The 13,700-nt window shown below is 40.6% G+C and overlaps 1 pseudogene; it reads left to right on the forward strand.

The window, feature by feature from the left end:
* Positions 1 to 12,258: 12,258 nt before the first annotated feature.
* On the forward strand, positions 12,259 to 13,314 carry LOC105881153 (formylglycine-generating enzyme pseudogene; annotated as a pseudogene).
* Positions 13,315 to 13,700: the final 386 nt, after the last annotated feature.

Below are 13,700 nucleotides of genomic sequence, written 5' to 3' on the forward strand. Positions count from 1 at the left end.
TTGCCCCCTTCACCTCGTCTGGGGTCGCTCCGCTGCGCGCGCCCAGTCTGGTCCCACAGGAGACAGGAAGAAGCCAAGGCATTAATAGACCTGAGGTCTGGCCTCACTTAACTCGTGGAAAGGGTTTCCGTGTAACTCCACAGTTATTTAGAAGCTAGGGCATAATTTCAAGTCCCCCCTCCCGGGCCCCCAATTTTTCTGCTTCATCTACTTGGTAACCGGAGTTAAACAAGAGTCATTTGGAATCTCCAATGTCTGACATGTGGTGGGTGCCCCATCAACATCCTGTTTGCTCCTTTCTTCCCCCCATAAACGGTAGTTGAACTGAGCAAGAGTTGCTGGTTGGTAATTCACAGCGAATCCTTCCCTTAACCTTTGCTTCTCTGATTTAACCAAAATGATCGTGAGTGGACTTTGCCCGTTGAGAAAATTAAATCTGATTACAAAAGAGCTAAATTTTTTTTTCACCAGCGGTAAGATAAGACTGACAGATTGTAAATACACGACCTGAAGGGCATGCAACCTGTGTTTGCACAGGGTCCCTAGGTCAGAAGGACCCTGCACTTGGTTTTATTGTCTCTGTGAGTTTTGAACTCAGGCCCCCATTTTCCATTTGCGCTGGGCCCTGCAAATTGTGTTGCTTGCCTTGCTGAAAGCACCGGTAGGTGAAATGACTTCTGTGGACCTAACGGAAATATGGGTGGATGAGCTGCCACACAGCTTACCTGCCAGAAGCTATTGGACGGTGGAGGCCCATTTTGCCATAATGACTTTTGAACTGAATTAACTTGTAGACTGAACCTGTGGACCTGTGGATCAATTGGGACTCAGACTGAAAATAATGTTTAATCACAATAATGTTTTCATTTTGAGAAAGCATTGAAATGAATTTGTTTTTATTTTTACTATTTAAAAATATAACTTGCCGAAAAGGGAATTTTCTTCAAGCTGAGTTTCAAAATTAAAACAGAATAAAAGAATACCCAACTTTGCAAGTTCTTTAGAACTGATAAATATTTGAACAAAGTCAAGGGTGTTCATTTAACAAATTGATTGCTGTGGGGTGCAGACTAGCCTAAGAACTGTAAGCATGAAGTCCTTTACATAAAGGTTTCTTGTGTTAAAACAGTGTGATAATAATCAGAGCTAAAATTTCTTTCACCCTGCTAAAATAAAATTATAATAGATCCAAAAAGTTCTGTTTCTTTAATATATTATGGATATATTATTAGTTGGACATGGAAGCAAAGTAAGCTGAAATCACAAAGTTGATATTTCTGACAATGAAACTAGTAATAAAAATGGATGAATATTAACTACCTAAAGAAATAGTCTAATGAAAAATCATCTTTAAATGTGTGGCTCAGGAGATTTAGGACTCCTGTTTTGAGCTAAAATGAGTAGGATATAATCTTAGGGAGGCAATAAAGCAATGCAATGAAAGTGAGAAAAATTCAAATCTACTTAAAGTCTGTAAAAAGAGATCATCTTTTGTTATAGCTCCAAGTGCTATAGCAAAAATATCATAGACTAGGTGACTTAACAGAAATTTATTCCTCACTATTCTGAAGGCTGGGAAGTCCAAGATCAAAGTACTGGCCAATCTGTTTCTGGTGAGGGCACTCTTCCTGGGTGGCAGAGGAACACCTTATTGATATTATATACCCTCAGGTTGGGGGAGAGTTCTGGTCCTTTCATCTTCTTAACAGGCCACTGGTCCCATTCATGAGGACTCCCCCCTCACGATGTAATTATCTCCCAAAGGCCCCACTTCCAAATACAATTATATTAAGAATTTAGGTTTCAACATATGAATTTTGGGAAACACATTCAGTCCATAGCAGAGATAATTTTTAGAGAGTCTAGAAAAGGCACCATATATGGAGCCTTTGATATGCTACTTGAGAAATATCCTTGTGGTTTTCCATAGAGTAGATCAGGGTTCCCAACTTGACACTGTTGATATTTGGAGCCAGAAAATTCTTTGTGGTAGGGAGCTATTCTGTGTATTTATTGTAGGATGTTTAGCAACATCCTTGTTCTCTAGCAGCCAGATGTCAGTAGTACCCCCAAAAAGCTTCAATACCCCAAATGTCTCTAGACATTGCCAAATGTCCACTGGGGGTAGAGGGAGGAGAAGGGCAGCAAAATTTCCCCTACTTGAGAACCACTGGCCTAGATAAATATTTCAAAACTCCCTCTATTTTGATTCTATTCTTATCCAGTGACATTTCAAAGAAGAATAGTCTCCATTGTTATTTTAGAAATCAGAACTTAATTTAATAATGCATTAGTCTCCGGTGAAGCTAGTTGGGATAATACATTTCCTAGGCAGCTTATGACCTCTGAACATGGTATTCACCTTATAAAATTGAGTTTCTGGTCCTCTATTCTGAGGACCAGACTTTGGATTATGGGAACTTAACCAAGTGTGCAAACATGTAACACTATGCCACTCTTCCAGCTTGAATTTGTTAGCTTAGTTCTAATTGCAAAGTGCAGAACAATAAGTACAGACAAACCTTAGCAAAGATCCTCTAAGTCCCACTCATATTGGCAAATGTCCAAATTTCATACATTCATTTCCATTTTATTTTCCAAATTTTTTAAAACTTTCTTAAAGCCTAAGGCCTCTATTTCATTCCCATCATGTATTTACACTGTTTTCCTAATTTGTTTCAAAAAGATGAAGTTCATATGTTAACTGCCACAGAGCTAGACCTTTGTATTAGCCATTGTCATTATTATTTTTGTTAGCTTGGAGACTAAAACTATATATTTAATCTTATTCAAAATGACTCCCATTCTTTCGCCAACTTTTGCTAAATTACAATACTCTTGATTTCTTAACATCCTACATATTTGTTGATCCTCAATGTGTCAATTTATTCATAATTTGCAAAGTCCCACTGATAGTAGTATTTAGTGCCTACATTTGTGACTTCATTTCCCAATAAATATGTATATAAACCTGTATACTTTATGTGTAAAATACTCCTTTTCCGTAAAGTCAACTCTGAATTAACTTGGTTTGGTTTTGCTTTGTTTTGTTTAGTTTTGTTTTGTTTTAAGACATGGTCTTGCTCTGTTGCCAGGACTATAGTGCAGTGGCAGGATCATAGCTCACCACCTCAAACTCCTGGGCTCAAGGCATCCTCCTGCCTCAGCCTCCTGAGTAGCTGACTACAGGCTCTTGCCACCATGCCAGGCTAATTTTTTCTATTTTTGGCAGAGATGGGGTCTCGCTCTTGCTCAGGCTGGTCTCAAACTCCTAGCCTAAAGTGATCCTTCTGCCTCGGCCTCCCAGATGCTAGGATTATAGGCTTAAGCCACTATGCCTGGCCCCGAATTAATTTTTGGTCCCTCTATATAAAAAAATATGTAAGATTTTTTTCTAACAAAATTGGGAAGCAGCATCGACACCTGCAATATGGTATGACAATAACAACACCACTAATTCCATCGTTGCATACTAAACAATTTACATCATTATTTCCTTTAATTTTCTCAATAGCATCAGGATCATCCAACACAGGATAATCATGTGTCACAGCAGATGAATAAAACCCTTCAAGGAGTCCAGGAACAGTCAGTATTTGGAAACCCAACCAGCCAGGCCAGCAATGGAATTGCTACACTGAGGTCTGCTCTTTGCAAAATAAGCCTGCAGAATAAACTCACTTGCCCGTCAGTTTTAGCTTCCTACTTCAATTTATTTGTGGCCCCACTAGCAAAAGTATTAAATTATTATGAACATCTTTCCAAGGGCAATGCGTTAGCTGAAGGCACAGAAGGAAGGCGAGAGTGAGGCTGGATGGGCTGACCTGGGGCATAGCTTGTCACGAAGCTTCTTGACCTGAGTGAAGGATGGTGTGGGTAGCGTTATGCCAGATGTGGTGTTTCCCATCTTTTTCCTAGGTGGGTTAAGAGCTGTTTTGGCTTTGCATCTTCCATGACAGGAAACTTTTATTTTTTTCCTATATACTTATATTTCCAGCCAGTGTAGCTTATAAACAAGATCAAACTACAGTATCAAACACAGCCTACAACAGATGAATATATGCTCATGTTTATATAAAATAAATATGGATAGATATTAGTATAAATATATAACACTAAGCGAAAAATGAAGTTTTAGTCCCCTTGGAATATGCTGATAAGTATGACTTCTCCCCTGCCCCAAGGGGCTGGTGACCTTGTAGGGATCACACATCCGGAACAGGGAATCTAAGGAGATAATGCGAAGAGACAGGTGCAGGGAATACACGCAGGCTTCTATGGGGGCCCAGGAAGGTTGGACCCAGCTGGATGAGTCTCCTGGATCCCATTAGCTTTTTCACAAGGTCTTTGGTGCCCAAAGCCAGAGGGGAGGGGGTGGATGAGGGGGGAGGGGCACGGAGAGCCCTGCAGCAGCGGGACAGGTGAGAGGTGGGAGGGAAGAGGCAGCCATACTTGCCTTTTCCCACCAGCCCATGTAAGATGACTCATTTGCAGTATATTTTTATGTAACATTGCCTTGGATTTTAAGTTCATCAAAGACCAGGATCATGGCACACTAATGTGCGCTGCACAGCATGACATAGAACTATGTTGCAACAGTGCTTAGTAATTGATCTTTGGAGATGACAGAGATATGACCAGGGAGAACTGTCCGCAGGTCAAATTCTGAAGTGTCTGGAGGTGTCCTGGTTCCCCCTCCCCCGCCTCCCCCTCCTACCGCCACCACCCCTTGCCTTTTTGTACCTATTGTCTCCTGTCCCGTGGTCTGTCTCTATGTCACCTTCTGGCTTCTAGCAGCCTCCTTGCTTTGGGCCTGGCACGGTGGCCAAGACCTCTGTAAATTAGTACTTCTTTCCCTCTTCCCCGCCTACCTGTCAAACTCCCTCTCTCCTCTGGCCACCAGGGGGCGCCCTGTATAATTAAAGTAACACTACTGTATGAAAACTGAAATTGCTGGCCCACTGTCCAGCTATCTCAAGAACATTTAATTTTTAAAAGCGGTGCTTTTAAATTTCAGTAAGCAAAGGCTGTAGCTTCAGCTGAGATTGTTTCTTTTTGCTTTCCTGGACCTCTCAAATTATGCCCTCAGGAAACTGCTTCTCCGCCTAAGCGTTAACCCAAGCTGACCCTTAGCGTTTGTAATGTTCAAGTGCCCTCTGGAGGCACAAGTAATCTCATGCTAGATAAAAGACATAGTGTGTGTGTACATGTGTGTACATGCCTGTGTGCGCTAACGACACACAAATGACTGGCATCTGCACTGCTGGGGTCCGTTCATTCCTCTCCATCTTTCTTTGTACAGGCCCAACGCAGCCCTGCCAGAGGACCTTTAGGTCTGGCGTCAAATATTATTTTGCCTGGAATAGCCTTCCCAAGGATTGTCCCATGATTGGCTCCTTTGCCTCATGCCACTGCAGCTCAGCAGTGCACCACGTCTAGCAAAGCCAGCCTTCCCACTCTGCCACTGCCACGTGGCCCTGTGGGTCTTCCTAGCACTCAGCACCATCTGAGACCATCTCTTTCCATTCCTTCACCACATTCATTGAGGGACTGATCATAGGTCCCATCTGATGCACGTGGCCCATATCACGGTACAAACCGAGTACACTCCCCACCCTCATGGAGCTTACGGAGCTTTAATCATGTTGCTTCCTTTTTCATCGTTGGCCTCCCCACTAGAAGGTAAGCTCTGGGAGAGCTGGGACCTTTGTCAGCCTCGTTCACTGCCTATCTCCGGAGCCAAGAACTATGCCTGGTACATCGTTCATGGCCAATGGATATATGTTGGCAGGGCACGGTGGCTCATGCCTGTAATCCTGGCACTCTGGGAGGCTAAGGCAGGAGAATCGTTTGAGGTGAGGAGTTCGAGACCAGCCTCAACAACAGCGACATCCCATCTCTACTAAAAATAGAAAGAAATTAGCCGGGCAACTAAAAATAGAAAAAAATTAGCTGGGCATGGTGGCGCATGCCTGTAGTCCCAGCTACTCGGGAGGCTGAGGCAGTAGGATCGCTTGAGCCCTGGAGTTTGAGGTTGCTGTGAGCTAGGCTGAAGCCACGGCACTCTAGCCCAGGCAACAGAGTGAGACTTTGTCTCAAAAAGAAAAAAAAAAGATTTGTTGACTGTATACACAAATGTTTATATTTTCTATTAGGGTATACAAATAACATTTGGCGGTGACAAAGTTAATTCATTCAGTTTATTGCCTAACTATAATAAAGGAGGCAAAAAAGAAACCTCTTTGTTAATTATTCACATGATCAATAATAACAATAGTTAGCATGTACGGAACATTTACCATGTGTCAGACACTGTACAAGGTGCTTTATATGTACTATCTCCTCTTACCTTCACAAAGTTTCATGAGGCTGGTAACACCACTTTGCCTGTTTGAAGACAAGGAATTTGAGGCTTATAGAAGCTGCCAGCATCACAGAGTTGTCAGATGGGACAGCCAAGCTGCAAGGTCAGCAAAGATGTAGAAACAACCCAAATGCTCATCAATACATGAATGGATTAATAAAATGTGGCATATGTATACCATGTAGTACTATTCAGCTATAAGAAACAATGGTGATATAGCACCTCTTGTATTTTCCTGGATAGAGCTGGAACCCATTCTACTAAGTGAAGTATCCCAAGAATGGAAAAATAAGCACCACGTGTACTCACCAGCAAATTGGTTTTAACTGAACGATATAGTAGTATTCATTAGGTGTTAGGCAGATGGGAGGGGGAGGAGGGGATGGGCATCTATACACATAATGGGTGCGGTGCACACTGTCTGGGTGATGGACGTGCTTGAAGCTCTGACTCGGGTGGGGCAAGGGCAGTATACATAACCTAAACATTTTTACCCCTGTAATATGCTGAAATATTTAAAAAATTAAAAAATAGATAAATTAAAATAAACAACAAGTAATGTCATTGGCAAAAAATAAAGCAAGAAATGAGCATTAAAATGATGTATAACATAACCACATTTATTTAAGAATGTATTCCAATATCAAACGGCAAATTTCAACAATGCTAAAACCACAATGCTTTTGCACCAAACTAATATATTAATATAAATATAACACATTTTATTTACTCATTCTACTGTTAATGAGTATTTTGGAATTTTCAATTTTTTGCTATTATGAAGAGTGCTTATGTGAAGCACTCTTTTTTTGCTATTATGAAGAGTGCACCTGTTGTTTGGTGAACTTATGTTCATATTTCTATTGGATATAGAGCTAAGAGTGGAATTACTGGGCCACAGAGTATGTATATGTTTAGCTTAAGTATCCAAATAGTTCTTCAAAAGTGATTGTGCCAATGTCTTGAGAGTTTTCATTGCTCACATCCCTGCCCACACTTGGTATTTGCAGTGGAAGCTATTGGTGGCCGCCCACTTCCCCTCTAGCCTGCCCATTTCTGTGCACAGCATCTTAAACTCTTTGCCTGAGGGTTTTCCTGGCCACCAGAACCTTCTACAGCTTCACTTGGAATAGGCCAAAAGGGTAGGAGATGAATAAGCCCTGAGCAGAGATCTCAACCAATGACTGATGAGCCGTACTTTATATGTACCCCAGCTCCATTGACCCTTGACAAAGGTAACTCTGAAGCACATGTTCTACATTCTACACCTGCTGTCAGAGCCCTCCAGTGGAAGTCAGTCCCTGCTGGCAAAGGTGATAACATGCTTGATAATACACTCTGTATCTGTTGCTTTCCCCTCCCTGTCTTGCTTTTCCACCTTCCTGCTGGTATTTTAAATCCTGTCTCAGGGTCCACGTCTGAGAGAATCCAAACCAAGGACAATCTATTCTTTTACACTTTGGCTATAGTGGGGTGGGGGGTGATTAAGGAGAAACTGTGTCTAAAAAGGTCCTAACAGGAGAGATGATAATGAAAAAAGGTTGAGAAACACTGGTTTAGATATATGGTTATTCTTGCGTAAGGGAGGGTTCCAGTTTCATTTTTTTTTCTTTTTTGAATATATTTATCTAGTTGTAACAGTACCATTTGTTGAAAAGACGTTTTTCTCATGTCAAATTACCTTAGCACCATTTCAAAAATAATTGACTGTATGTATGTGAGTATCTTTCCAGATTCTATTCCGTTCCCATTGGCATCTTAGTCTATTAGTATGCCACTACGACATTGTCTTAATTACTTCAGCTTGATAGTAAGTCGTAAATAAAATAATATAATCCTCTAGCCTTTTTTTCTTTTCTGAGCTTGGTTTGGCTATCCTTGGTCTTTTGCATTTCCATATTAATTTTAGAATCTACAAAAGTACTTTGCTGGGATTTTTATTGGGATTGTGTTCAATCTATGGATCTACTTGGGGAGACCACCAAACTGTAGTCTTCCAATCCATAAACATGGCATATTTCTCCATTTATATAGATTTGTGTTTTTTTAATAAACAGGTCTATGTATTTGATGCTATTGCAAATAGTACTCTTTATTTTATTTCTCAATTGTTTTTTGCTAGTATATAGAAATACAATTGATTTTCTTTTATAATTTGCTGAATCTTGCAGTTATCCTTCTAGCTGCAAATATTGGACATAATGCTAGTATTGTTTTAGTATCTATTTGTATTATCTATTAATACAGAACAAATCCAAAATACTGACAAATAGCAATATGCACACTGGGTTTGGGATACTCATTCTTTATATGAAATATCATTGCAGGGACAACTACTAATTCTCACACTAAAGTTATAGGCTGAAGAAAATATAATAGAACATTGTATTCTTACATAGCTAAAATGATTTTAAACTTTAACTCTCTTAAATCCCAATATGAAAGCATTGTAATTCAACTTTCTCCACTCATATTCAGTATTCTTCTATCAGATTATATACCTTATTATATGTGTGCACATGTATTTATTTATACTGAATAATATGTTTAAAGTTATAATATTGCTTAAAGTTTAAAAAAATAATTTTAAAACATACATCATTTTTATTGAAGCATATCATATGATAATGTTCATAGTATTATCACTAGATTTTCCCTTTATAAAAAAACCAATATATATCACACTTAGATAAGAGTATATAAGTAGAATATACATGGAACTTATGTAGCAACTATATTCATTTCTTTATTTCATATTTCTTTTTCTTTTTACACATATCCTTAAATACTGGTACTTTGTTTCTGCAGGACATTCTCAAAAGTAGGATGTGCCTCTAAGCTATGAAGCATAACAATAAAATAACATCCATAAATCTATGACTTCGTGCAGAATGAAAACCTTTCTAATCCTGAGGAAACTACGAGATTACTAGTAGTCAGTTCTACTGCCTCACCACATGGGTGATGACCACTCTCTTCTGAAGATTATGTTCATAATCCTTGAGCTTCTTTATAGCAGAGAGAAAGAAAGGTGGAGGAGGGAGAGAGGGGGAGAGAGAATGACAAAAAGATGTTGATATAGATAGACCTAAAAATACGTTATTTTGTTATATTTATTTATTTATTTTTGTTATTTTGTTATATTTATTTTTAAGCTTTATAAAAATGGGTAGCATGGTGAAATGGTATTTACCTTGAAGCACATGATGATGAGTAAAAACCACTCAATAAATATTTAAGTTAAATCGATAGAACTGTTTACATAGTTCACAAAAATATTATTCTATAAAGTATCCAAATAACATCTGTGTTAACAAATATCAATGGCTCTTTGATTTAAAAGTGGTGAAAGACAAGCTAATTATGTTTTTTATATACAGATGTATGTCCCAGTAACACGACACTGTCCAGATATTTAGAAATAGGCTATTTTGGCAGGAATGAGCTTTGCTGAACTCAGGAAAGCACAAAGGGGACACAACTGGAGGTTTCTGAACTTTTGAGAAAGAAGGTTAATTTTCTATAATTTTTCACAACTGTGTTTCTTATATTCATGCACAAGTATCTTAATTGCTGTGTTACCAGTTTGCTTCGCTAGATGGAGATATGAGGCATAACAATAACAAATGCTCTCAAAAAGGAAAAATACGGATATTTTGAGAAAATTATTCTACAGCTTGTGAGATGTCATTTTAAAGGACATAATCTTCCACGTTCCAAATTGTTGGCCTCAGGGAGAAATGTTTGCTGGGATTGATGATAAATAGTTCACTCGTTAATATTTCATCCGTGAACTTAGTGAACTCCTTCATTTATTTTCCCATTCATTTGTTCATTTTTTTCATTCACTGACCAAGAATGAATCAAGCACTTAGTTTTCCCAATACTGTTAGGCATTGGGAAATAAGGAGGATTCAATCCCCATTCCTCGGGAAGCTCACAGCCTCAAGTCACAGAAGGGACAAAAGTATATAAACTATCAATTAGAATATATCTGGGGCAGAATCATAGAGTGGATTAAAATAAGGTGCCGTGGTGGCACAAAGAGAGAAATGGCTAGCTCTTACTGAGTAGGAGAAGGTGCTTGGGATGGGTTTTCAGGAATGAATAACTGAGAGGCAGTCAAGAATGGGAGCGAGTCTACAGCAACAGTCCAGACAAAATCAGGTGTGTATCTATGGGGCTGGAAAGGAGAAAATAAACACACAAGATGTGGAGGAGGTAGAATAGGTTGGACTTAATGGCTAAATGAGTGTGAGGATCAGAAGGGAGGAGGAAATTTTCTAGACAGTTTCAAACAAGTTCTGTGTAGTTCAGGATAAAATTTTAACTTGACTAGGAGATTGAAAATAATTGTAATAAAATATCTCTACTCATATCTTAAATTGTAAACTCCCTTCCCACTCTTTCCTTCTTCTTGAGCTCTCACCCCATTCTGTTTACTCTGGCATGTGAACTTGTCCTTCCTGCCAAATGAGTCAGTCTCGGTCTAGATTTGTGCTGACATGTATTAAATTTCCTGTAAAAGTAAGAAACTAACATGTCATCTCTCCCTCTCTCTCCCCGCCCCCACATACACATACACGGGGACAAGTACATAGAAGAAAGTGTAGTGTCATTTGTAGAAAATTACAAATAAGATATGGAATGGCTATTCATAGAGCAGAAGAACAATCTTGCACTCATAATGCAACCCAGGAAATGTGCAATTGTTATCCTCAAGTGTTCTTAAATTCTGGGCTAGAACATGGGACTTACCTCAGGTGTTTAAATCACGATTCACACATATCTATTTGGAATAGTTTGTCTAAGTCATTTTGAAAATCCTATTATTTATGCAAAAAATGAGAATCTAGAATTTTAGTTTTTGTTTCCAGTCTTCCTTTTAATTTGGGCTGTGAACTTAGTTCTGCTTTCATTTAATATCCATATGTTTAATTTTATTCGTCCTTAACACGGGGCATACAATAATACTCACCCAGTGAGTGTGTGGGATTCAACAAGAAGCAGGCTGGCCAGGACCCCATAAACCAGCCCAGGCAACTGCCAGAGGCAACTGGAGAAGGAGAGAGAGAGAAGAGAAGCTGAGGTCACAAAGAGCACCTTCCCTACAGGCAGAGTAGGGAAGAACCAGAAAAAAATTAAACTTCAAAAATTCTGACTTGCTGTTAAAACTTTTGTGCCTTTTTGGTTTGCATACTGGTGAAACAAAAAGAACTCAGGTATGTATATGTGAATCCCATCCAGGGATTTCCCCAGCCTCCCTATCCATATCTTCATCTGCATCCACATCACCTCGGTCTATATCTAGACCCTTATCTACGCTCAAACCCACTTTCATACCTTCTCATCTTCCTGCCCCCTTGTAACTGGATCATTCTAACCAATAGAGTAGACGGAGGAGCACCGGGTTCAACTGGGTTCAACTGCAGGCGATATTCAATGACTAGAACAAACTCAGCAAGTACCAACTCTACCTACCTTTACTGCATATTTCTGAGAAAATTTGTAAAGGATCAAGTCTAAATTGTGTAAGATGTAACATGAGCTGGTGGAACATAAGGGATTTATATAAAAAGGTCATAGTTCATAGGGTTCCTTGGAGAAGTGGTTGATTCTAGGCCTGGATCAGGGAAAATCTAATTGATCCTGAAAATTTTGTGGTGTCAGAAAATAAAGAAGGACTCCAAGTATCATGACCAACAGCCCCACAATGACAGGGAATGTCAAAAGCACACAGGAGTCAACCTAAAGGAGTTCCCATGGCCAAAGTTGGAATAATTTGAGTGAGAAAATAAATGATAGTGTTGGATTACAATCTAGTAGAATAAAATATATATCCATGAGTCCATACATAGCAATATAAATAAATAACTGAATGAATACCTACATAAATGAATGGGGGAGAAAGGAAAACTCTTCTTTATAGGACAATTGTAATTAATAAATGCAGGAAGTTTTTTGTTGTTGTTCTTTGGATGTCTCTGCCCTTCCTGCTGTGTGGGTGGCACGGAGTGAGGAGACAGGGACCGGTGAGTCCCCCATGGGCTCCCGTGCTGTGGCTGGGGCCCCTGGCAATGCAGGCTGTCCACATTACCCGAACGTCCAGGCCTGGTCCCTGGAGAGTGGCTGCTTACACCCATCAAGATGGTCCCCATCCTGCCCTACGATGGGCACAGATGATCCTCAGGTAAAGCACTGGCGAGGAGAGTTGCCAGTGATACCTTTTACATGGATGCCTGTGAAGTCGGTGATGCCAAACTTGAGAAGTTTGTGAACTCAACTGGCTGAGAAGTTTGGCGACTCCTTTGCCTTTGCATGTTGAGCGAGCAAGTGAAGACTAATATCCAACAGGCAGTTGCAGGTGCTCCCTGGTAGTTACCTGTGAAAGGTGCTAACTGGAAGGGCCCGACTCTGCTGGTCTACACAGACTGGACCATCCAGTTCTCCACATCTTCTGGAACGAACTGGTTGCCTACTGCACATGGGCAGGAAAGTGGTTGCCCATGGAGGTTGAGTGGGAAGATAGCTGTCGAGGAGGCCTATGAAATAGACTTTCTCCTTGGGGCAGCAAACTGCAGCTAAAAGGCCAACACTGTGCCAACATTTGGCAGGGCGTTTCCAGTGACCAACACTGGAGAGGATGGCTTCTGAGGAACTGTGCCCATTGACACCTTTCCTTCCAATAGCTATGGCTTATCCATCACGGTGGGAAATGCATGGGAGTGGACTTCAGACTGGTGGACCATTCATCCTAAAGAAACATTCAACCCTAAAGGCCCCCCTTCTGGGAAAGACCAGGTGAGGAAAGGTGGATCCTCCATGGATCCACCATAGAAACTCCTTGCCATAGGTATCACTGTGCCGCTCCAAGCTGGAACACACCTGACAGTTCGGCTTCCAATCTGGGATTCTGCTGTGTGGCCATCCACCTGCCCATCATGGACTGACAGCCAAGAAGAGCATTCCTGGATCCAAGAAGTTGTGTCTAATCTGCACTGGGCTTCCCTCAGAACTCTGAAGCTCTTATGCAAAGAATCCCCCCCCCGCCCCCAACGTTGGTTACAAACCTGCCCGATGGCCAAAGGAACCGCCTTCCAAGACCAGTTCGCTGGCCTGTGTCAGTGCACGTGCTTTATTGCTGGGTGCATGTTTGGAGATCATCTCCATGTTTTGCTCTGGAGAGTCTTTGAAAGAGGAAGGGGAGTGGAGGGAAGCCTGAATCAGGCTTCAGGAGGCCTGCATCCTACCCAGGCTCTGCCACAGGGGTCAGACCCCAGGGTCTAACACTTGGCTTTCCTGGGCCTCATGTATCAAATGAGAGGTGGACAACATG

This window comes from Microcebus murinus, chromosome 13 (assembly GCF_040939455.1).
Source record: "Microcebus murinus isolate Inina chromosome 13, M.murinus_Inina_mat1.0, whole genome shotgun sequence".
Lineage (NCBI taxonomy): Eukaryota > Metazoa > Chordata > Mammalia > Primates > Cheirogaleidae > Microcebus > Microcebus murinus.